This window comes from Solanum verrucosum, unplaced genomic scaffold (genome assembly GCF_900185275.1).
Source record: "Solanum verrucosum unplaced genomic scaffold, falcon-dt-bn FXZP01000038.1, whole genome shotgun sequence".
Taxonomy (NCBI): domain Eukaryota; kingdom Viridiplantae; phylum Streptophyta; class Magnoliopsida; order Solanales; family Solanaceae; genus Solanum; species Solanum verrucosum.
Window position 1 is genome coordinate 1,169,893 of NW_026020564.1, and position 25,843 is coordinate 1,195,735.

Sequence of the window (25,843 nt, forward strand, 5' to 3'; positions counted from 1 at the left end):
TAATATTGTATTGTTTTGAATGAATACAATATTTAGATAAATTGTATCGTTCTCCATCGTTACATAATGTCACATATCTATAATTTGAATGATAAACCTACAAGAAAAGTAAGGCATGGACAGAGCTACTATAAAAAGGTAGGTAAAATAATTGAAATATAATTATTAAATAATAAATAAATATAAAATGACAAAAAAAAATATATCAAGGTATACCATGCGATCACATCAAATCGATCTTGAATCTTTTTTTCATTACTTAACTATAGATTTAAACTATACAATATGAATTGAATTTAAGTAACCATAAAAAGAAAAAAAACTAACAATACAACAGTTAACAACCATCCAAACAAGGTAAGCAAATTACTCTTCAATATTACGAATCTTATTAAAATTTGGACTTCAAATACATGAAATTAAAATTAAGTGTAATTTGTTTCATATACACAATATGCAAGTGGATTAATTTGCATATGGCTCTCCTTCTCTCTCCCTATCTATATGTATTTCAAAATGTATTTGGATAGATGTATCTAGTGTGATTTGTATGTATCGGAAAACATAGACTATGTTGTTCGCCTTTTTCCTATCTCACTAGCCTCCCTCCATATTTCATAATTGTATCTAGTAGTACATATATTTCAATCATGAAAAATAACCTAGTAACATATATAAGATTCTCAACTTCCAGTGCATCCTGGTGTTAAAGAATAAAGAGGTCAGAGAGATGTTCACTCATCTAACTGATTTAGCATGTCTTTCAGCTACTACCTGAACTTCATTACTTAATGGTTGAGGCTGCTAGAATACTCAATAATGAGGCTCCTGACTTGTATATACGTCAAAGTTCTGTACCCAATGCATATACCCTGGCTGTCAGTGGTAAAAAGTGGTTCATACAAGCCTTCATGTGGAGCTGCTGATCAGTCGAAAGGAATTGCAGAAGTTAAATAATAGATATCCTAAGTCAATTTATATAGATTATCAGCAACAAATATTCCTAGAAATCGCATGATACTTATTGAAGTGCTTCAACGTGAATCTGTCTTGGAGTCTCTTTGCATTGTAAATTGTATATGAGAAAATGTAAAATATTACATGGCAGGCAAGTGTTTTTGCCCTTATGTTTTCTATTTAAAAGCATCTTTCGTTTGGCATAATGATATTTTAATCAACATGCATCCTGATGATCTCATGTGTAACCATGGTGAACAAAAAGATTGTTGTTCAGATTGATGATTCAAAACTAAAAAAACATATATGTGAGACTTTGTTTGCCCAAAAGTTTATGCTACAAAATGTTTATGGTTAAGGGCATTAGGGCTCATATATAGTACATTTCATGCATCTTAATGCTTGTATATATGGAATTCGACTCAAAGACCAACCTCCTTTGTATCGTACTCTTCTTGTACCTCGAAAGGGGGTGATGCTACGGACAGCTGTCTATAGTACAAGGGGTAAACTCAGATAGGATAGCGTGCAACTGTGCATTAATTATATTGCTGCCAGTATGCATTTCTGCAAGCAAAAAGAGGGGCATATTATTTCAGTTACAATTGATTTTGAAATCTTTTTACCCACAGGTGTTGGCAGTTTGATTGCTAGAAGAACAGCTCTTACGCTGGCTTGGAGCAGCGGGAACTCACCTGTGATCGTGCAGCTCTTCTTGTTGCTCAAGATCCAAAGGTAGATTGAAACCTGAATAGTAAATTCAGTTTAAGGGCATTAACCACATCAGAAAATCTTATGCATGAATTTCCTTTTCTTTTGTCATGCTCCCACAAGAGGTGGTTGTTTCAGTACTAATGAAATTAGCTGGCGGCTGCCCATCTCTATCGGAGAAACTGAATGTGGATGCATTCTTAGAGCAAGCTCGCTCTTATATATGACAAAGCATCATCAAGCCCAGTCGGGTGGTATATTAATTAGGTAAATATAATTAACTCTCTCATAGTTTGGCTTGCAATTTTCTCAACTCTTTTTAAGTTCAACAAGTTTTCTCTTTAGAAATGCTCAAACAAGGCAACTTTCACATCCACTCCCTGTTTTATGTGCACGCGAGATTGATGAATGGTCAAGAGTATAGGTCACTTCTTCAGCGGCGTGAATTCTGTGCAAAAAGTTTAGCGCTTCATGAGAATGAACATTATATTGGAGCTGAATACATGTCTTTATGCACTAATTAATGTCTAAAAATTCTAAGTTTTCTGTAAATGTTTTAGGTACTATCTATTAATTCTTCTTAAAATCTCAGACTGGAGGAGCCTCTACTAACAGGGTCATCAACATGTAAAACTGACCAGCAGCCACAAATATCCTGCATTTGTGCTCAGACAGACTCTTTACCCTCCTCTTTACCCTTCTGTTCCTTGTAATTAAGAAGTGCAATCATGAGGATTGATCTCTTTTGCTTTCAGATCAAGCCTCTACCCTTCTGTTCCTTGTAATTTACTAATTCAGTCGAATAACGTTGGCCTTTAATTCTTTTACTGAATTCTTCAGTGGGGGTCTCTTTTAACCCATTTTTACTGAATTCCTCTGCCTCGTTTAAACACAGCTAGAATCTCAATACTGCATCCACTTAGATTAAAAGATCACCAAACCTGTCAAAAGAATGAAACATTGAGCATCACAATTCACATACCAACAAAGCAAGGGACAGGGTCTAGCAAAAAAAAGAAAAAAGATAACAATATGCATAAGAGAAGGAGTTACATAAAAAAAGGTAAGGGGAACACTTATTTAACAAGAATTATCTAAATAGAAAAAAAAGCTCTTTGTTAATTCAGATTTCACAACGTTTAAATTTTAGATGTAAAGCTGACCTAAAACAAATATGCTATACAATCAAATGCTTCTCTATACAGATGTATATTACAATTTCTCAGCAAAGAGGCCACACTAACGGTGTGTTTGGTATGAAGAAAAATATTTTCTTGGAAAATAAGTAGATTTTGACTTATTTTCTCATGTTTGGTTGGTGAGTAGAAAATAATTTTCAGAAAAGATTTTTAGTGTTTGATTTATGAATGAAAAATGTTTTTGAGAAATATCTTTTATTTTACTAGAGTAGAAAATATTTTTTGAAATAGAAAATATTTTTTAAAAATAAACTTAAATTTTTTTGGGGGTGTGGGGGGGGGAGGGGGTTGAGGGTAGGGGTGATAAAAATGAAATTTTGAAGTTGAAAATATTTTTTAAAAACAAACTTAAATTTTTTTTGAGGGGTGGGGGTGGGGGGGTGGGGAGTGGCGGGGGAGGGTCGAATGTGGGGGTGAAAAAATAAAACTTTGAAGTAGAAAATATTTTTAAAAACAAACTTAATTTTTTTTTGAAGGGGGTGGGGGGCTGATGGTGGGGGCGAGGGTGGGGGATAAAAAAAAAATTGAAATTAGAAATATCTTTAAAAACAACTTTTAATATTTCTTTTTCGGGGGATGGTGGTAGGAGTTAAAAAAATTGAAGTTAAAAACATTTTTAAAAAACAATCTTTAAATTATTTTTTTGTGGTTGGGGGGCTGGTTGGGGGGCTGGTTTGAGGTTAGGACAAGACAAATTGATTTTTTCAACAAAAGAAAAATAGTAATATGAAGTTGGAAGAGAGTTTTGAAAAATGTTTTCCTTAAATTTTGAAGGGAAGACATTTTCCTTAAATTTGAGGAAAATGAGTTGATTTCGAAAACATTTAACCCAACCAAACATGAGAAAATTAGAAAACATTTTCCGGAAAATGTTTTCCTTCATACCAAACACACCCTAAGTTTTTAAAGAAAAGTAATTTTTGACTAACTCTTCAACGTACCTTATATAACTAGCTAGGCTTGGGCATCGAGCCAAGACTTCTTAAAATATTAAGTCGAGTTGAGCTTAATCGAGCTTTGTTAAATATAATAGAGCTTGAGTCGACCCTGAGTTGACTCCTTATATTTAGTTCCACGTTATGCTACACCATCATAATTTAAATTCATAATGAACTTGTATGGGAAGAAAAATATATACACATTGATACAATCATACTCATTTTGAACAGATTAACTTTACATCATAGATTTGCCTCTACTAACCATAGCTTCTTCCTTGTTATGAATTTGATGTGCTTGCATCTCAACCGGACTATATACATATGAAAATAAAAAACATAGATAATAAGATTACATAACTTATTTTGTACTCGCTAACTCTATATACTAAATTCGCCTAGCTCTGCTAACGCATGCCCCCTATTAGGGGGTGGTTGATGTTGTTGAGCTGGCATGGTTGCCGAACTACATATAATACATATAAAAAAATAATAAAAATGTACTTCCACCATTTCAGTTTATGTGACACTTATTCCTTATCAGTCCTTTCAATATGGTAAACACACATCTCTAGCTATATGATATACGTCACATAAACTGAGATTGAGGAAATATATCATATGTAATTATATGATACAACTCATTTTGAATCCACTTACTCTACATTCTGAACTCGGCTTTGCTAACTTGTACCCCCATTGGGATTGATCTTGAAGTTGTGCTTTCATGGGGCGTGACCATTAAATTGAGAGTGAGGAAATATATCATACATAATATGATTTTACTCATTTTTTGAATCTACATATTCTACAATCTAAACTCGGATCGTACCCCATTGGGACTGGTCTTGAAGTTGTGCTTGCATATGAGGCGGACATGGTGATACTCTCCAAATCTTGACTGATTTATCGAGGCTACCACTATACACGATAAATTGTCGATCACCATTAATAGTTGGTCCATGATCTTCTTCAACAGCGATACACTTAACAGGACCAGAATGTCCTTTCAACACTGATAAACATATATGATCACAACCTTCTCTTCTCCAGACGCAAATATTCGTGTCTGCTGATCCACTAAACACTAAATTCCCCGCGGTAGCTAAGCAAAGAACCGCAGATTTATGACCTCTGAGAACTCCTCCGTGTGACAAAAACTTGGCGCGTTCCCAAAAGTTTACAAAACCATCAGATGAACCACAATAGAGGAAATTTGAACTAGGATCAACAACTAAGGATGTTACCGCGCATTCTTGATTCAACAATGTTTGTGAAAAGAAGTGTTTCGTTTTATTACCTTGTAATTCTCTTCTCCAAACTTTTACTGTTCCATCAGCTGATCCTGAAAAGATTAGCCCATCAAATCCAACAACTACTGAATTTACTGCATCTTCATGTGCACTTATTGATTCTAAACACTTAAAATCTGATGATCTCCAAACCTTTATGGTTTTATCCCAAGATGCTGAATATAACAGATTTTGATCTTCACTCATACTAAGAGATGAAATGGCATCAAAATGTCTTATCCACACTGAGTTTCTATTTCTTCTCACTTCAACGTAATTATTCGGATTCATTGAACTTTTTATATATGCCTTCAAAGTTGGTAATGTTCCAATCCTCCTGTAAACGTTTGGATCGTTAGGAGAAACCTTCCACACTCGTACCTGTTGAAGACATAATTTTAAACATGCTATATTTCATAACTTAAGTTTTTAGATAAATTAGACGTACACAACAATATGAATATTAACATTGTCACCCCATATCAAAAATAACTTTCAAATTATATATATATATATATACCTAACAAATCAAGATATAACTAAGAAAACAAAAGTTATGATTGTTCAAACTTTTAGATGAGATGATTACAGATGTCAACAGTACCTTTCCATCTTGATGACCCGTGAAGATTCTTTCTCCACTAATGATTATTGCCTTCACCAATCCACTATTTGATTTGAATCCTGCAAATTCTTTTTGATTTTTCCATATCCTAATATTTTTGCTATCTGATCCGGTATATAACAAGTCCCCAGAAGCCGCTAATGAATATATATGTCCTTCTTCACGAACAAGAGAGCCAATAAGGCCCGTATATAGATAGCTTTCAACATGAGAGGACCATGGAGATTTCGATAAAGGAGACGATGTTAGGTCCATAGAAGGCGCTATATATGGAGTACTCGATAATGAATAACATTCCTCTGAAGGTGAAGGAGAGATCATCATATTGTAGTCTGAGCTCAATCTAGATGCGCGATGATTATGATCATAATTTGCAAGGCCAGATTGATCAGATGTATTGCTTGTACGAAAATTAATATATTCATCTTGATCATGATTTGGATCGGATTGTAACATGCTACCAAATGTTTGTCTCCTAGGCACGCTGCTTTGATCCTCCATAGCCATTTTGTTGTTGTATTTTTTCGAATTCCTCATCATCATGTAATCTTTTGAGAAACAAAAATAATAAAGCGTAATGATGTGGGCACTAATGTTGCGTAAGATGATGGGAGAAGAAAATAATAATGTGTGAACAAGGTACGGCCATGAAGATATATTATGTACTTACTGTACGTGACTTTTGGGACATGACAAGTTGTCAAATACTATTTATGGAAAAACATTATTTACGGAAATTTTCTTTGGCAATTAATAGGAAATGTTGATTTTTAGTTTTCAACGATTACTAATAATTTAACTTATTATTATATTCTAAAAATATTAATACCAATAGTTTGTTCCAATTTTCTTTTGAGGAATTATAATCTCTTGTTATTTATAGAATGAATAGAAGAAATAAAAATGAAGATTTTTTTTTTATATAAAAAGAACAAAAAACTAAAATAAATTTAAATAGACCTACAAAATTCTATTCTTACTGTTGCATTGTGAATTGTGATATTTGCAAGCGAGTTTTTGGCTAAAATCATCCCTCAATTATGACTCAAATCTAATGTACAACCTTGTATTGTCTAAGTGAGCAAAAAATGTCCTTATATTATCCAAAAAATAACAAGAATCATCCTTCAGTCTATTTTTACCAAGAAACTGATTGAACCAATAAAAATATACTCTTTTTAATTTGGTCATGTACTTTTAACCACAATGAGAAGATCAAAGTTACCTAAAACGAATGAGAATATGGATAGGAAATGAATCTTTCATTCTCAGAATTTAAATTTTGTATGTTGTTATTTTATATGTTTTTTTTGCATCATCAAGTAAACTGACTTGCAATAATACATAAGTCTTGAAATGTTTATATGGTATGTTCCGATGGTTAGAAAGATTATGTAAAAAAAATCATTTTAAAAATATTACGCCCAACTATTTAGAGATTTTCTTTCATAAAATATTCAGCATGTATGTACGTTATATACAATGCAATTTACATTTTATACAACGTACAAAAATGCTGAAAAATTAATGATTTTTTTAGTAGTGGAATGCCTAATGTCGGTAATTTGATACAACGTACAAAAATGTTCACTGGCTATTTCGACAGATATTTTGATTCAACCGGTATGAGAAGAAAAAAAAAAGTTCTATTTGTTTTATATTGTGATATTAGGAAGCTTCCCACTAATTCGAATCTATTTTTCGCCATGTATTTTTCAGTGAATTGGTTTGGTAGAAAATGAATGAAAAAAATCATGTTCTATAGCACAAATTTCTTACTAATTCACAACAAGAAAAACCTTTGTTTCTAGAATGTTTGGACATATATAATATTTGTAAATAACTAAATGTTATTTTCAATTTGTCTTATTATTTGAGTTTCAACTTGAATAGAAAATTTGATGTTGAAAAATTAGTTTGTAAAGTATTTCAAGTGGAATAGTATGACTTTCATTCACAAAATTATCTCAATATTTTTCAAAGTAAACTTCAGGTTCCAATCCTTGTTTTCAACTTTAACTTCAAACAAATATTAATAATCCAGTATGAAATCTTTCAATTTTAAAAAAGGGATTTTACTTGTGTGTACTAATAGTGTAAAAGACATTAAGTCTTAATATGGTATGAAATGTTAACTCTCTTGTTGATGTCATGTCTGCTTCGATAAAGATATTTTTGAGAAAAAATAAATATTTCCTTCATTTCACTTAAATTTAATTAGTGTATAAAAGTTAATACAACGAATTAATGAGGTAAGCCTTGCGTATTGGATATGTTAACTTGGAATTTGAAATACTTGGCCATTGTGAATGTATGAAAACATTTGATTGGATCCATTCAACTTCAAACCTTTAAGATGGAAGAACAACCAAATTGACTTTTTAGCCTATACATGATAAAATTGTGATATGAAAATGACATTTTCAATAATTCAAGCTCATGTTACACAATCGAAGGAAGATTCTACAAATCACAGTCTTTTTAAATTACTTTTTTTAGGGAATTGACTTTATAAAACTTATATAGATATGTTTTGATTGTAATTTGTCTTTTATTAATTATATTTGAATATACTTACAACTTAGTTTTCATGGTTTTTTAAAACTAGACACTTAACACCCTAAGCTAGTAAAATATAAACTACTATATTTCTGTAGAATTTGCACTAATATAGGGATTTAAGTATTTAATTTTAAAATACTACATGATATATTTATATAACTGGATCACATCAAAGATGTTTAATGTAATTTAATTATATCAAAGATATTTAATATAGTTTAATTATAGCAAAGTTGTTTAATGTAATTTAATTATAATGATTTCATGGTGTGAAACCAAATACATGTTGAATTTCTTAATCCCCAATGGTTTCCATAATATAAATAAGGTGATTGATTCTTTAATTTTCTTGACAAGTTGACCTTTGATGCAAGCTTTTTATTTGTCTAATTCTTGTTGAAACTCACATTTGAACTTTCCGTCTCTCTTGAGGTTTGTTAGGTTACCACCCATGGATATTTTGTGCAATGGATAAGATGCCTCAATCTTAATCAATGGTCATAATTAATTCTAAGGAAGGATTTTTTTTGAAAAAATTACTTAAACACACAACACTTCTTTACCTATTCTCAATATTTCCCTACTCTTTTACTAAAATACAAAAATCCCTTATTTTCCCCCAATTCAACTTAACCGGATACTTTATTAGTTTAAGTATCCGCCCGTTATTAATTAAAGTATCTGCGCTACTATATTATGCATTCACCCATTAATTAAGTATCCGTGGTACTAACAACTTAATAATTTAAGTATCCGCCCGTTATTAATTAAAGTATCCGCACTGCTATATTATGCATCCGCCCGTTAATTAAGTATCTGTGCTGCTAACAACTTAATAATTTAAGTATCCACCCGTTATTAATTAAAGTATCCGCGCTGCTATATTAAGTATCCACACTGCTATATTATGTATCCAAAAAACACTAAAAAAAGGGATTTTTGGTAATTAATGAAAGAGTAGGGAAAGGAAGTAATTTCTTTCTTATACTATGTCATTTGCCTAATTTTTACATTTTTTTTTATAGGACATGTTCTTCCCTTCTACCAATCCAAATTAATTTGATTTGATTGGTGTGAACTAATTTTCAAATAGTAAAACAAAAGGTGTAATAGTTAAATTTGAACCCTTCACCTTCATTGGGGAAAGACACAAAACTTGAATTTTTGACCAAATTAAGCCATTGTTTAAAGCAATTCATCAAAATAATACGTTTTTTTTTTAAATTTTTACAAAACTAGTATAAACGTATTTCACAGTAACATTTTAGGGTATAATTTATTTTTTTAAAAGCTGACGGTGAGTTGAGAAACGTTATTGTGAGTAACGGTTTACTCTAAAAATGTTACTTCGAGTAACATTTTATAATACTTTACAAAGAGTCACGTTTTACACCTAAAACGTTACTCACGATAACTTTTCTTAAGAATCCAATCAATGGACATCGCATACTGCAAATTTAGAATCAAATCTTGCAAAGTATATACTGTCTTTGTCTCAATTTATGTGACACATATTTCGAGATTCAAACAAGCTTATGTTTCACCACAAATTTTTCATATATTTATTAAATAATTTGAATTGTCAATAATTGTGACTTATAGTACTTTTTACGTAGTTTACAAATATATAAATTTCATTTAAAAAAATTGAAGATTCCATGAGCAAATTCTCGATCAAACTTAAATTGTTTGACTCTCGAAAATGAAATGTGTCATATAAATTGGGACAGAGAGGGTATATTAATAATTTGTACTCTAAAAGGTTATTTCTTCAATTACTGAGAGATAATTTGTGTTTACTGATAAAAAAATACCTTATCAAATTATTACACTAAAATAATAAAAATATAGATTTGTTTTACAAACTATAGCTATATTTGCCGGATTCGATTCCAAATTTGCAGGATTCGGTTGTAAATTTGCATGATTCGATGTCACGTGGTTGGATTCTTAAGAAACGTTACTTTGAGTAACGTTTTAGGTGTAAAAAGTGACTCACAATAACGTATTATAAAACGTTACTACGAGTAACGTTTTTAGCATAAAACGTTATTCACAGTAGCATTTCTCAACCTAACGCCATCAGCACATAACTGATTTTAAAAAAATAAATATACCCTAAAATGTTACTGTGAACTACATTTATATTAGTTTTGTAAAAAAAAATTAAAAAACATATTATTTTGGTGAATTGCTTTAAATAATGGGTTAGTTTAGTCAAAAGATCCACAAAACTTATCAAGTGAACTAAAAGTGAAAATCTTTTATATTTGAAATATTTTCCAAAAACTTTTTAAAAAATTGACGGGGATGGCCTTGGTGAGGGTGGCGTAAAAAATGATTTTTTGTTAAAAAATTTTGAAAATATTTCAATTTTTTTTAAAAAAGAAAATTGACGGGGGTGGCCTTGTTTGCGGGGGGGCGGGGGGGGGGGGGGTGTGGTGTAAAAAATAAAAAAATTTAAATTTGAAATATTTTTCAAAAACAATTTTTTTTTTGGGGGAGGGGGTGGTGGTTTGGGGTAGAGATAAAAATATATTTGAAATTTAAAATTAAGAAATTTTTTTTTTTTTTTGAATGGGGAGGGTCGGTTATGGGTTATTGATAGGGTAAGAAAAAAAAAATTAAAGGATGAAGTGGATTTTGGAAAATGTTTTCCTCAATTTTGGAAGGGAAGTTATTTTCCTTAAATTTGAGAAAAAATGAGTTGATTTGAAAAATATTTTCCTACATTTAAGCCAATCAAACATGAGAAAATTGACAAACATTTTCCAGAAAATGTTTTCCTCCATACCAAACACACCCTGAATGTGAGCTAAAATTGAAAGCCAAGAATAAGTGTTAGAGTTGACAAAGTGTAAGTTGTCACGGAGATTAAGTCCGCATTGATAGTTTTGCTTTATGTTTTTGTAGGAGTACATGCTACTAGTTCTTATAGACACCTCCCTGTCTTATTAAAGCTCATTAATTAAGAAGCTTTATCCAATAGTAAAATTCTAGCATCGATCTAATCTATAAAGACACCGCAAAATGCGAGTTTGAATTGATGAAAATTTTAGAATTTTTTGAATATATTAATAAGTTTGAATGCTGGATTTGATTAAATGATGAGGGTGTGTGGTTGCTATGAAGAAAAACATTTGTTAGGAAAATATTTTTTTACTAAGCAAATGCATAGCATGCTCACCGTTGGCATTGTTGGGGCTCGTTCGTATTGACTTTTTTGGCTCGCGCGACACCACGATCGTTCTAAAGCGTGCTTCAATAAAAATGAGCAAATTGAACTTGAGATGAGTAAGGTTCTTTACACAAAGAAGTCAGGTGAAAAGCACACACGAAGATTCCGCTCTTGCTCCAATCCCAATCATTCTCAAACCCCCTTTGTGTTTAGGTCATATTTATACTACGTAGGAAAGTCCTCGAATATATTTACCAAGGCCTGTATTGTCTGTGCGCCCAACACATATAGTGATTGTAGCCTGTAGGTATATCCGAATAACCAAGGACCATCACTCGGTAAATCTCATAGATAAAATTGGATAATTTTAGTAGTGCACTTGATTCCAAATTTGGTTAAATGAGAATCTTGTTTAAGACTCTTATTTATTCATCTTTGGACTGTTTCAAAAATAGTATCTCTTTCTATATTAAGTAAATTTTCTAATCCCAACATATTACCTTACAAATTTAACGTAACAAGATTTATGAATTGTTTAGTTTGAAAATAAGTTACATAGGATTTAGTTATGCTGAATTAGTTATTTTGGTATTATTTCTTAGTAAATATATGATTTGTTATATTAAATATTACATGCATTACATAATTTCTAATAATAAGTTATTTGTTCACAAAAATATCCCCATAGGTGTAAAGAACGTGAAAAGCGATGTGTAAAATAGGTATGAGAGAGGTATTTTTGCTATTATAACTATTTTGTCTTAGAATATCTTATCCCATGATGATTATTTCACCAAGAGGCACGAATAACTTATCTCATTATTAACTATTAATTTTGGGATAAGTTATTGTTGGGTATAGCAAGAGTTAATGAGAAATGGAGGGAAGATGAAAAGAGGAATTGCAAAAGATTCCCTTATGCTTTAAGAAAAGGCATTTCTCCCTCATTGGTTGTGGAAAGAAAAATTGAAGTGTTTAAATAGAGAAACACTTCTACTAGTTGTTAAAAGGGTTGGAAAGAGGGACCCTCTCGCGCCGTCGTCGTCATCGCTTGGCTCGGCTTTGGCTTTGAAAAATGATCAAGAGATTATTTTTGGACAATGTTTGTTTTAATTATTTATTTAATTCATTTTATTTGAATTTGCCGCCGTTGGAGACGACTATTATGAAAGATTGCAACTTTCAGGAACAGCCATGACCGTTTGAAGGTTGCAAACTTTCATAAATGGTCGTGTGGTTTTTGAAAGGTTGCAACATTTCGAAACCAGTTCCTCTTGTCTATAAATACCTTTGATTCCTCAGATTTTTACTTACGAAATTTCCGAATTGTTGTTGTTGTTCTTCTGCACAAAACTTAATCGTGTACTTTACTACCGTTGAGTGGCTCGCTGACACTAGAGTTTTGGGTATCAATACACTGGTGATTGAGATCATTCTATCCTTGGAGGACATATTCCAAATCAAACCTCGGATACTAGAGGGGACTAATTTCCTTAAGGGGACACTGTGCATTCAGTGGGCTTGATCTTCTTTCCATTCTGTTCTTCAGATTCTGGTACATTTTTATAGATTTTAGTTTTGTTAATTAATTTATGTTCTTCACTAGTTCATCGAAACTTTGGTAACTTCGTGTTTCTGCAAAGTTTTTGGTAATCAGTAGTACTGTTTAAACACAGATTGGCTAACAATCTTAAAGAAATTATATATTTTTATTTTAATCTGTTTTTTTGGTGGAGACAAAAATCTTCGTGGTTTTATACTCCTATTAAGTTTGCAATTTAAGTTATTGTTTACTGATTCATTTGTATCAATTTCTGTTTATTATAGATTCTGAAATGGCAAATGATAATATTACGGTGGATGTTGTTGCACCAACCCGAACTGCTATACCACCAACAGAGAAATCAGAAAAATTCTCTAGTGTGAATTTCAAAGGATGGCAGCAATGGGTATTTTTCTGGCTTACCACTCTTGGTCTGCATAAATTTACCAATGAAGAAACTTCAGTGCCTGCTGCTAATATGTCAGACAGAGAAAAGTTCATGATTATTGAGGCATGGATACATGTAGACTTCCTATGTAAGGGCTACATTCTGAGTGCTTTAGAGGATGACTTATATAATGTCTATAGTGCAATGACAACTTCGAAAGAATTGTGGAATGCACTTGAGAAGAAATATAAGACAGAAGATGCATGCTTGACATTTTTTGTGGTCGCAAAGTTTTTAGACTATAAAATGTCAGATAGTAAAATTGTTGGATCACAAGTGCAGGAACTTCAACTTATTTTTCATGATCTGATTATTGAGGGTATGGTAATAAATGAAGCTTTTAAGGTGGCTGCAATGATCGAGAAGTTACCTCATTCGTGGAACGACTTCAAGAATTATTTAAAGCACAAACGTAAGGAAATGAAGCTTGAAAATCTTGTGATTCGGCTCAAGATCGAGGAAGATAACAAGATCGCCGGAAAGAAGTCTCGTGGGAATTCGACAATAATGAAAGTTAATATTGTTGAAGAAGCTCCTACCAAAGGCAAGAAGAGAAAGAAGTCAAACAGACAGAAGTCAGAATAGGCCAAGAAGAAATTCAAGGGCAACTGTTACAACTGTGGTAAAGCTGGTCACAAGTCTTTTGAATGTCGTGCTCCAAGAAAGGACAAGGACAAAGGCAAAAGTCACTACAACAAATTCGATTATCAGGGACAAATAATTTCGTCATTTATAAATCATATTTCGTCACTAAAAATTTTGTGAGACGAAAAATAATTCGTCAATCAGTCGTCACTAAATGTGTGTCGCTAAAAGTATACAAAGACGATTTAGTGCTTCATTGCTAAAAGTATTATATTAACTACAAAAAGAAAAATTGTCCCCAAATGCTTAAACATTTGTGACAAATTTATTTGTCGTAAAAAGTATATTTTTTGTAGTTAATAGTATGCTTTTTCACTAAAAAGGTTATCACTACCGACATAATTGTATTGTCGCTAATTATTTTACTTCAGTCAGTGACGACATCAATTGTCTCTAAAGTTTTATGTATTTCGTAGTTGAACAAAATCTAATTTTGTCACTAATGGCTATATTTTATATACCAAAAATTATTTTGTTATTAAATGTATTAATTAGGGACAAATTTATTATTATAAAAAAGGTTAATTTTCCTATTATCCTCCCATCTCAATTTATTTTAAACTCCTCCCTAGGAGCTCCCACATTATGCTTTTTACATTAAGGTTGGAAGTGAGGAGTGCTTACCATCCAATCAACTCTCTCTTGTCTCTCATTTTTATTTTATTTTGAACTTCATTCACTTCTTTCAAATTTTACTTTTGTAGATATAATATATTATATGATTATTTATACACATACACAAGTGCATGAAATTTACCATCCACAATCCATTCAAATGTAGATTATATTTTAATTAAACTGTATAGTCCCTCCATCCCATTTTATGTGGCAATATTTGACTGGGCACAGAGTTTAAGAAATAAATGAAGACTTTGAAATGTTTACCAAATTGTCCTTTAAAAAGTAGACTCTTTTTTCTCTCTCCTCATAAATGTATTGGAGTATTATTTTAAGATTAAGTGGGACCAACAAGGATAAAAGAGGAATTGTACCTTTATAAACTTACCATATAAGGAAATGTGACATTCTTTTTGGGACTGACCAAAAAGGAAATGGTGCCACATAAAATGGGACGGAGGGAGTATTTTTTAACATATCTTTAAATATATTCAGTATGATTCTGTCATTTTATTTAGTTATTTTTATAAATTTTAAAAATTATTTAGTACAATTATAATTTTATATAAAATTAAACTTTTGATTTTATTAAAAAAAATGAATAATCGGTTCAATTCGATCAGTAAATCAACTGTTTTGAAAAAAAACATCGATACCCATAACTATAGTACTTCAGCATAATATATTTGAAATCCTAGTTGGTTTATTTCTTTCAGTTGTGCTTTCATTTTTTTCTTTATTTCGATTTTCACACTGATGGAAAAAGTTAATAGAAATTAATGAAATATTTCGCACCTTTGCAAAGTCTAAGTTTCTAAGTTATTGTTATCTCTGTATAGTTGATCTACGTACGTATATGGAATTACTATTAAATATGTACATATTTTTAGAAAGAAGCAAATAGATTGACTTAGTCTATGCAGTTTACCAATCACAAATCAATAGACACGCACAAAAATTAGCACCAAGACTTGAGAAATTATTTTTTCTATTGTCTTTATTGATGAAGTGTATCAAATAAAAAATAAAAGTGTTAAACCAATAAATATTAGTGATCTAGTGGTAGAACCGTACCCCACTCACGGTACTTATAACCTGAATTGTATTTTTGAAATGATGCATTTTAAAATTGTGTAATTTAGGAAAATTGATGAATTGAACTTTTTCAATTTTACAAAATGGACCGCATTCGTTGGTTTTAATATTTTTCCTCGCCAATTAAAGAAAAGACTCTGTCTATTTCTTATGAAGCACTTATATTATTCCTTTTGTAAGTTGTCACTTGTAAATATGAACAATTGTAGCAAAAAAATGTATTTAGCTATGAATTTTTTTCGTAACAAATAGTTGAATTATTCGCTTCAAATTTTAAGTCGTCGCTATTTAATACTTTACATATTTTTTGACCATTTTTTTGTTGTCACTAAATCACAGATTGATTAGAGACGATAAAATCTTTGTCACCAATTATTTATACTATTAGTGACGAAAATAAATATCATAATTAAATCTAAATTCTTATAGCTAAAACTTATAATATATAACTACGAACTCAAATTTGTCGATATTGTAACAACATATTTTTTTAGATGAAACTTTTTTGGGTCCAAAAATAAATAAATTTTAAGACAAAAAATAATTTGTCATAAATTAGATACATTATTAGTGACGAAATAATGTGTCACCGATAACTTTAAATTCATGACTAATACTACTTAACAAATGACGCCAATTAATTTTTTGGTGGGAAATTTTAGTGGACGAAATTTTGTTATGGATTTTTATGTTTCGTCACTAAAAGTATGTGTCTCATATATTTAAGCACGAAAAGTAAATTTTGTCACTAAAAGCGAACAATTAGTGACGAATTTGATGTCGTAGCTAATAATTTCGTAGCTATATATCATATTTGTTGTAGTGAGTCAAGCAAACATCATGGAAGAGATGGAAGATGCAGATGACCTCTGTGCAATGATCTCGAAGTGCAACTTAGTTGAAAATTCCAAGGAGTTATTTCTCGACTCAGGTGCCACTCGACATATTTGCTCTGCGAAAGAAGCCTTTGCAAAGTATATACTCCTGTTGAGTTCGATGAAGATTTATTCATGGGGAACACAAAAACAACAAGGATTGCAAGAACTGGAAAAGAAATGTTAAAAATGACATCCGATAAGGTGTTGACTTTGAACAACGTTCTTCACGTTCCTACTATTAGGAAGAATTTAGTTTCTGTTGCACTGCTCGTTAAGAATGAGTTTAAGTGTGTCCTAGTAAGCGACAAAGCTGTAATAAATATGAATGAGATGTTCTTAGGAAATGACTACCTCACTGAGTGCCTCTTCAAACTGAATGTAATGGTTGTTGACAGTATTAATAAGAACTCTGCTTCTGTTTACTTATTGGAGTAAAATGATTTATGACATGCTCGTTTGGGACATGTAAATTACAAAGCCTTGCGAAAATCGATTACTTTAAAAGTATTGCCTGATTTCAAATGTGATAAATTGAAATGTGAAATCTGTGTGGAATGTAAGTTTTATAAGTCTGTTGACATGAATTCTAAACCTTTAGACTTAATTCACACAAATATATGTGATATGAAGTCAATATCATCTCGCGGTGGGAAAATGTATTTTATAACTTTTATTGACGATTGCACTCGATTTTGTTATGTATATTTGCTTAATAGTAAGGATGAGGCATTGATGCATTTAAGCAATACAAAAATGAAGTGGAAAATCAATTGAATCTAAAGATAAAAATGACTCGGAGTGATAGGGGTGGAGAATACGAATCTCCTTTTGTAGAGATATGTTTGGAATGTGGTATTATTCATCAAACTACAATGCCCTATACTCCACAGTCAAATGGTTTGGCGGAATGGAAGAACAGAACATTAAAGGAAATGATGAATGCATTGATAATCAGTTCTGGTTCACCGTGAAACTTGTAGGGGAAAGTCATCCTTACGGCTAACAAGATATTCAATAGGGTACCCCGTAGCAAAACACAATCGATTCCATATGAGTTATGGAAAGGAAAGAAATCCAACTTGAAATATTTCAAAGTATGGGGGTGCCTAGCCAAGGTAGAGATTCTTTTACCCAAGGGGGTGAAAATTGGACCCAAAATAGTGGATTGTGTACTTATTGGACATGATGTGAATAGTAAGGCCTGTTGGTTTTTGGTTCACAAATCTGATAATCCTGAAATTCATGTTAATACGGTAATTGAGTCAGATAACGCTGCGTTCTTTGAACACATTTATTCGTATAAAACTGAATGTGAGTCGACAAGTGAAAGACCTAAATGACCACGTGAAGAATAATGGAAAATACACAACCTAACGAGGATCCTAGGGGTAGTAATCGCCAACGGAAATCCAGTTCTTTTGGACAAGATTTTGTGGCATTCCTGCTTGAAAATGAGCCTGAAACATTTAAAGCAGTTATGTCTTCATCTGAGTTAACGTATTGGAAAGAAGCAGTCAATAGTGAGATCGAATCAATTTTAAGTAGCCATACTTGGGAATTGGCTGATCTTCCTCCAGGAAATAAAACTTTAGGATCAAAGTGGATCTTTAAAAGGAAAATAAAAGACGATGAGACTATTGACAAATATAAGGCTAGACTAGTAGTCAAAGAATAGAGACAAAAAGAAGGTCTAGACTACTTCGATACATACTCTCCAGTAACTAGGATAACATCAATTAGGATGTTAATAGCACTAGCGGCAGTGCATGATCTTAAAATCCACCAAATGGATGTCAAGACAACCTTTTAAAATGTAGAATTGGAGGAAGAAATTTACATGGAACAACCTGAAAGGTTTGTAGTTCCTGTTAAAGAAGAGAAAATGTGCAAGCTTGTGAAGTCTCTTTATGGGCTCAAGGAAGCACCCAAACAATGACATGCTAAATTTGACCAAATAATGTTGGCAAATGGATTCAAGATTAACGAATGTGATAAGTGTGTTTACATTAACAACGTTCCGAATCATGAAGTCATTGTTTGTCTGTATGTTGATGACATGTTAATAATAAGTAAAGATATTGACGATATAAATGCTACTAAGCGCATGATGTCCAGCAAGTTCGATATAAATGACTTAGGAGTTGCTGATTTGATCTTAGGGATCAGGATTCTCAAAACTCCTGAGGGACTAGCATTATCTCAATCTCATTATATTGAAAGAGTATTGGATAAGTTCAAGTACTTGAATTTCAACAATGTCAAAACTCCAATTGATCTAAAGTTTTACATTTCAAAAGAATGAAGGTGAAAGTGACTCGCAATTGGAATATGCCAGAGTGTTGGGAAGTTTGATGTATATTATAAATTGTACGTGACCAGTGAAAGCATGTCTTATTAGCTAACTAAGTCGGTTCACTAGTAATCCTAATCAAACTCACTAGATGGCAATGAAACGTGTGTTGGGGTATCTGAAACATACACAACACTATGCTTTGCATTATAATAAATATCCTGTCGTGATTGAAGAATATAGTGATGCAAATTGGATCACTGGGTCAAATGAAGTAAAATCCATAAGTGGTTATGTGTTTACACTTGGTGGAGGAGCAGTCTCTTGGAAATCGTCCAAACAGACATGTATCGCTCGCTCCACAATGGAATCTGATTTATTGCCTTAGATAAGGCCGGTGAAGAAGCTGAATGGATCCGGAATTTATTAGAGGATATTCCATTCTGACCCAAACATGTGGAACCTATTTGCATATATTGTGATAGTCAAGAAACAATAGGTAGGGCAGGGAGCGTCATGTACAACGGGAAGTCTCGTCATATACGATGGAGACATAATACCGTAAGACAACTGCTCTCTAGTGGAATTATCACAATTGACTATGTGAAGTCAAGTGATAATGTGTCAGATCCACTAACGAAAGGCCTAGTAAGAGAGGCGGTTGAAAGATCATCTAAAGGAATGGGTTTACGGCTTAGGACAAGTCATCATGGCGGTAACTCTATCTAGCAGACTGGAGATCCCAAGAACTAGATTCAAGGAGAAAAACAAAGTTGTGACTGACGGTTCGACATTGTCAATCAACTCAATCCATTTTCATGATGAAGGCAATGTTCAGGAACGAGGTTAAACCATTAAGGCTTGTTAATGAGTTAATAAAGCTTAAAGTTTTTAATGATTTGCTAAGTTTGGCAGATTTGACCAAATAATCTATCTACGAGATTACACGATTAGAAATCACCTATGTGAGTGTGAAGTGTAAGCCGCTTCAAAGAGAATTTTTTGTCAAAAGCCAATTCTCTTCACTCATGAAATCTAGAGGTGTTCATGGCTGAAATGAACACAACCGTAAGAACCATAAATGGCAAAGGGTTAATTATGTGACATATGGTTGTCTAGGTATACACCAAAGCTCGACGGTTCAAAGATATCGCATCTACCGATTGACCGAGTATATCCGACATATGTTCACTATGGAAAGTCCAAGGGGAAACCTACTTATCCAGATACAATTGATCCTTGCTTGTAAAGTACACACTCGTCCGAGCATTCCTTTGTGTTATGAAAATTTCCTATTAATGTGAGGGATTGTTGGGTATATGGCAAGAGTTAATGGGAAATTGAGGGAAGATGAAAAGAGGAATTGAAAAAGATTCCCTTATGCTTTAAAAAAAGGCATTTCTCCCTCATTGGTGGTGGAAATAAAAATTGAAGTGTTTAAATAGAGAAACACTTCTACTATCTGTTAAAAGGGTTGGAAAGAGGGACCCCTCTCGCGTTGTCGTCATCGTCGCTCGCTCGGCTCGGCTTTGGCTTTTGAAAATGATCGATTGAGAGATTATTTTTGGACAAATTTTATTTTAATTATTTATTTAATTAATTAAATTAAATTGAGTGGACAAAACATTTCAATTATTTAGTTAATTAACCGAAACGTTCCGACCTGACTCTGATCCGCGCGACCCATTTTATTTAAAACACTTTCCTATTTTATTTGAATTTCCCGCCGTTGGAGATTACTGTTCTAAAAGTTTGCAACTTTCAGGAATAGCCATGACCATTTGAAAGGTTGCAAACCTTCATAAATGGCCGTGTGGTTTCTGAAAGGTTGCAACCTTTCGGAACCAGTTCCTCTTGTCTATAAATACCTTTGATTCCTCAGATTTTACTTACGAAATTTCTGAATTGTTCTTCTTCTTCTGTACAAAACTTAATCGTGTACTTTACTACCGTTGTGTGGCTCCCTGACACCAGAGTTTTGGGTATCAATACACTGGTGATTGAGATCATTCTATTATGGGAGGACATATTCCAAATCAAACCTCAGATACTAGAGGAGAATAATTTCCTAAATGGGACACTGCACATTCAATGGGCTTGATCTTTTTTTCCATTATGTTCTTCAGATTCTGGTACGTTATTACAGATTTTAGTTTTGTTAATTAATTTTTGTTCTTCACTGGTTCATCGAAACTTTGATAACTTCGTGTTTCTGTAAAGTTTCTGGTAATTAGTAGTACTTTTTAAACACAAATTGGCTAACAGTTATCTCAAACTTTGTAATCAAAAAAAAGATTATATGACACTACAAAATTGTTCTATCATTACCTTTCTTAATCCACCATATCAAATGTGTCCTTTAAAGTACTATACACAAGACCGACTTGACTAAAAGACCACTAAAGCAACAAATAAAGACCCTCACTTTTTCCTAAAATAGAATATATCTTTATGAAAATGTGAGGGTCCCCAAAAAGTGAGGGTTCCCAAAAAAATTGGGATCTCAATCTGTTGCTTTTATGGCCTTTCAGTCAAGCTGGCTCTATGTAGAGTACTTTAAGGACATTATATATATTTTGGCACAACCCTAAAATTTCTACAACGACTGTCGATAATATGGCCACACCGGCCGTTGATAGTCTCCTCCATTAGAGACTGGTCAAATGATGAACATTACAAGCACAACTGGTCAACCTTCCACGAGCGCATACGCCGATTCACTCAATACAACACCTCTATTGCCTTTGCATTACAAACTTGTTCTGTTGAAAAAATTGCCTACTTACATGTAGAAGAAAAATGTATATGGGAGGAGGGGGAAGTGCAACAAATGATCATCAATAATGATCTTCAATATGAAGTGATAAAAATGTTTTCCTATGGATGATATGAGATATAGGACCTAAGGGGAATAAGCCCAAAACAGCGTGATTTGAAGGAAAAAGTACACAGAGACTCTTGAGCGATTGGTACATTTTGATTTGTGCCTCAAAGCTAGAAGATTATATGCACTTGTTATCGAAACCTCAATTCTATATTACCCACAATTATTGATTGTATCCCATGAGAACCCTTGTCACGCCCCGAGATCCTACCCTAGACGCAACATGGAACTCTGAACCCCCATAGAACCAAGAGTACCAACCAACCAGCTTAATCCATATAATCCACTACAAATACCAATTTTAAATATTAATGTGGAAAGTAAGGCCCATCCTAATCAACCTTTAAGGAAATTGAATAGAGGAAAACCAATTCGATTCTTATTTAGAAAATCAAGTATACTCTTTCTCTTTCTCAACCGTCAAATATTACATATGAAACCATTTTATTCTTTCTATAAAAACTCCTTTCAAAATATGTATTTAAAACGTAAACTTCTAGACTCACCTTTCCCGTCCAAAATCAACGTATAAGAAATTTCATATAAATATCTCTATAAACATGACTTTTATAAGCAATTGGGTTCATGTGATAAGAAGCATGAACAACAAATTTTAAAATTCAATATGCATAATAGAATTCAAAATCTCAACAGTTAAGGAATTGAAACGTAGAATAAGAAACACAATTGAATTCAAATTTCAAGAGACTACAAATAAACTCTGAAATAACATTTTAATGAATGAACTTAGATGTAAGGGGTGACGACGAACTTAGCCCATCACTACGAGTAGTCTTACATACCTAGAAGAACAAAGTTCTTAACGAAACTAGAAGAATGCTTGGAAACCCTAGCTTTCACCTCTTGGATACTTGTTCTTAGACTTAAAAGTGATAATGAGAGTAATAGGGTTGAGTAATACTGTTTATAACCTTATTTAAGTGTAAAAGCGTCGGGATTTAGGCATAGAAGGGGTGGGAAAAAGACTGAATTACCCCTTTTAAAAAGCTACTGAAACCTTCCATGGGTCCATCTGCCGTTCTTTGTTTTATCTACGAACCCTAGATCCCATCCGTGAAATTGATATTGAAATTTTAAGGCTGAGAAGTTCATACTATGGGCCCTAACTATGACCTGTAGAAGTTTCTACAACCTGTACATGGATCCATAAGAATTAAACCCAAAATTTTGACTCCTAGTACTTTTTCCACGTGTGAAAAGTACGGATCTTAGAAACTTCTACTGCCTGTAGAATCAAAAAGCTCTTTTGTGGTAGTCTCTGCTAAAACGGTTATAACTTTTTACTATTACTCGAAATGAGGCAAACTTGGTGGCATTGGAAATATAACTCATAGATCTTTAATTTGATATGTTTTGAGCCACCTAATTCATTATGTTCCGAAAAATATGATTGTTTGAAGTTGACCTAAGTAGAGTTTTATATCAAAACTTAATCGATAAGAAAACTTTCAACTCAACTTTGTGCTAGGGGATTCTAGTGACCTTAATTTATATCCGAATTCATTCTCACACTATAGAATTGATCTTAACACCTAAGAGCAATTTAAGAATCACATGATACAAACTTAAATGCAAATGGAATGATTTGGGCCTTAGCTTAGAAATTTTCAAGGTGTTACACTTACGTAATTATTTATTTTGTTGCCTCATTTATATTCTGACTATTAACATGAATGCTCACTATATTCCTATATTTACCTTTTTCTAGTGCCCTTTCATTATTTTTATTCTCTTATTATTGAATATTTTGAAGTCTCTCAAATGGTCAAACCTTTTCCACAAAATCAATTCTTGTGTGCAGGGGCATATTTAAGTACATTTAAGGTGTGTCACGTGACACAACTTCATCAGAAATATTTATGGAATATACCTATATATATGAAGAAAAAATAAATTCTAAAGCTAAATACATTAAAAGGACACTCCATTATAAAAAAATGCTTCTAGCTCTAGTGGTATAGACCCCATATTCCATGTGTTACGTTCCGAGTTCAATCCTTAAGGAGTGTATTTTTTTTCTACGTTTTTTTCTTTCTTATTTTTTGCTCCTTTTTCGCAATTTTCTTTTCCTTTGTTTTCGTGTTTTTTCTCTCTTAAATTTTTCTCCTTTTTTGTGATTTCTTTTTCATATTTTTTTTCTCTTAATTTTTTGTTATAGTAGGTCCCCTTTATTAAAAACCTATGGACCCATTCTAATTCATTCAAAATCTTACTAGTCTTTTTTTATTATTAGAATTAAAATAAAACTCAAATCTTTGAATCCTTTATCGATTAGAATTACAGTTAAATAAAATAGTGTTGACTCCTTAAATCCTTATATTTGTACATGTATATTTATGATTTCTGAGTTTCTTTGCGTTTCGTTATTCGGCATCTCAAATTTCCATATAATGTTAGTATTTTTTTTGCTGTTCTATTTATTTTATCATGTGTTTGAAATTTTATTTTCATTTTTTCATAATAATAATTTTATTGTTTTTCTATTTGCTTGTTACAATAAAATAATTTAGGATTCCTTAAATTAATTACAATTGTCTGCAATCCTCTATTATTTAGTCGTGTTTCTAGTTAGGATATTATGTATACCTTTCAAAATATGAAACCAATCTCGTGAGAACTGTAGTAATGTACTTGAATTGAGTTTATTAATATGATTTGAGCCATCTTTTTCTAATATAATATTATCACAGTGATTTGTTCATTTTTTTCTGACAAAGGTTATCCAACAAAATTAGTGGTCTAAAACCAATTTTAAATATAAGGCCCTATAACTTCTTTTTTTTTTTCTTTTTCTTTTTAAAGATGTTGATCAGTTATTTGCAATAAAATATGTTGAATAATGTTGTAAAACACTTTATTTAATAATGTGAAGATGTGACTAGTTTAATTTAAAATTTTAAAATATTATCTAATTTAAAGAATAAACAATTTTTTAAATTTTTTATATTTTTAAGAAAAATATTTTTTCATAAAGTTCACTATTAATGGTGTCTCAAATTTTTGGAGGCCTAAAGCAAAAGCGTCATTGATTTTCTTCTTGAGCCATTTTTGTCCCTTAAATGGTGACACTGCTAAAAAAAATCCTACATACGTCACTGGTTGTGTGTTTATAAAAATATCATTTTTTATGCGTCTTCTTCAAATTTCAAGCAATGCAACAAGTCAACACTATTTCAATATCATTATACCAACCCATCAAATTCAGTGCAATAATATTATTTAAGAATCACACGACACGAACTTAAATGCAAATGAAGAATGATTTGGGCCTTAGCTTCGAAATATTCAATGTGTTCACTAATGTAATTATTTATTTTGTTGCCTCATTTATATTTTGACTGTTAACATTAATGCACATTATATTCCTATATCTACCTTTTTTTTTCTATTGCCCTTTCATTATTTTTATTCTCTTATTGTTGAATATTTTGAAGTCTCTCAAATGGTCAAACCTTTTCCACAAAATCCATTGTTGCATGTTTATAAAAAAAATCAAATCGTATCTTCTTAAAATTTCAAGTGTAAAGGATAAATGTACATTGACTCTAACTAGGATAGCAAACTATAAGTATTGTATATCTATATCTAGTATCCTTCCGTTTTGTGTAATCTAATAACGATAGGAGACCTAGCTTCTTGAGTATTCTAGTAATGATAGGAGACATGGCTCCTCAAGGAACCTCTTGTATAAATATTAATTTGTCTTCAATGATAGCATACAGAAGAAAAGTTTTTCTTTCATGGTATCGGAGCCCTAGTTGTTTAAACCCTCCAACCTTTTTTTTTCTTTAACGAACATAACGACGACTTGAGATGCCCTTGAGAATCTAGTAATGGTAGACGTCACTTCCTCCCCAGACACGTCCAACACTCCAGTTGTTGTTTCAACCACCCCAATGGCAACTTATTCCCCAACACCTAACCTTGCTCATCTACTGCCCGTAAAGCTCACATCGTCA

At 32.1% G+C, this 25,843-nt stretch overlaps 2 protein-coding genes and 2 pseudogenes across 2 annotated transcripts in view; 2 read left to right on the top strand and 2 right to left on the bottom strand.

The window, feature by feature from the left end:
• The window catches only part of LOC125810249 (methyl jasmonate esterase 1-like), a 364,593-nt gene that overhangs the window by 281,625 nt on the left and 57,125 nt on the right, over positions 1–25,843 (top strand). The window lies entirely within an intron of this gene.
• The window catches only part of LOC125810235 (red chlorophyll catabolite reductase, chloroplastic), a 1,038,333-nt gene that overhangs the window by 163,739 nt on the left and 848,751 nt on the right, over positions 1–25,843 (bottom strand). The window lies entirely within an intron of this gene.
• On the top strand, positions 67–2,133 carry LOC125810270 (uncharacterized; annotated as a pseudogene).
• On the bottom strand, positions 4,621–6,371 carry LOC125810272 (protein JINGUBANG-like; annotated as a pseudogene).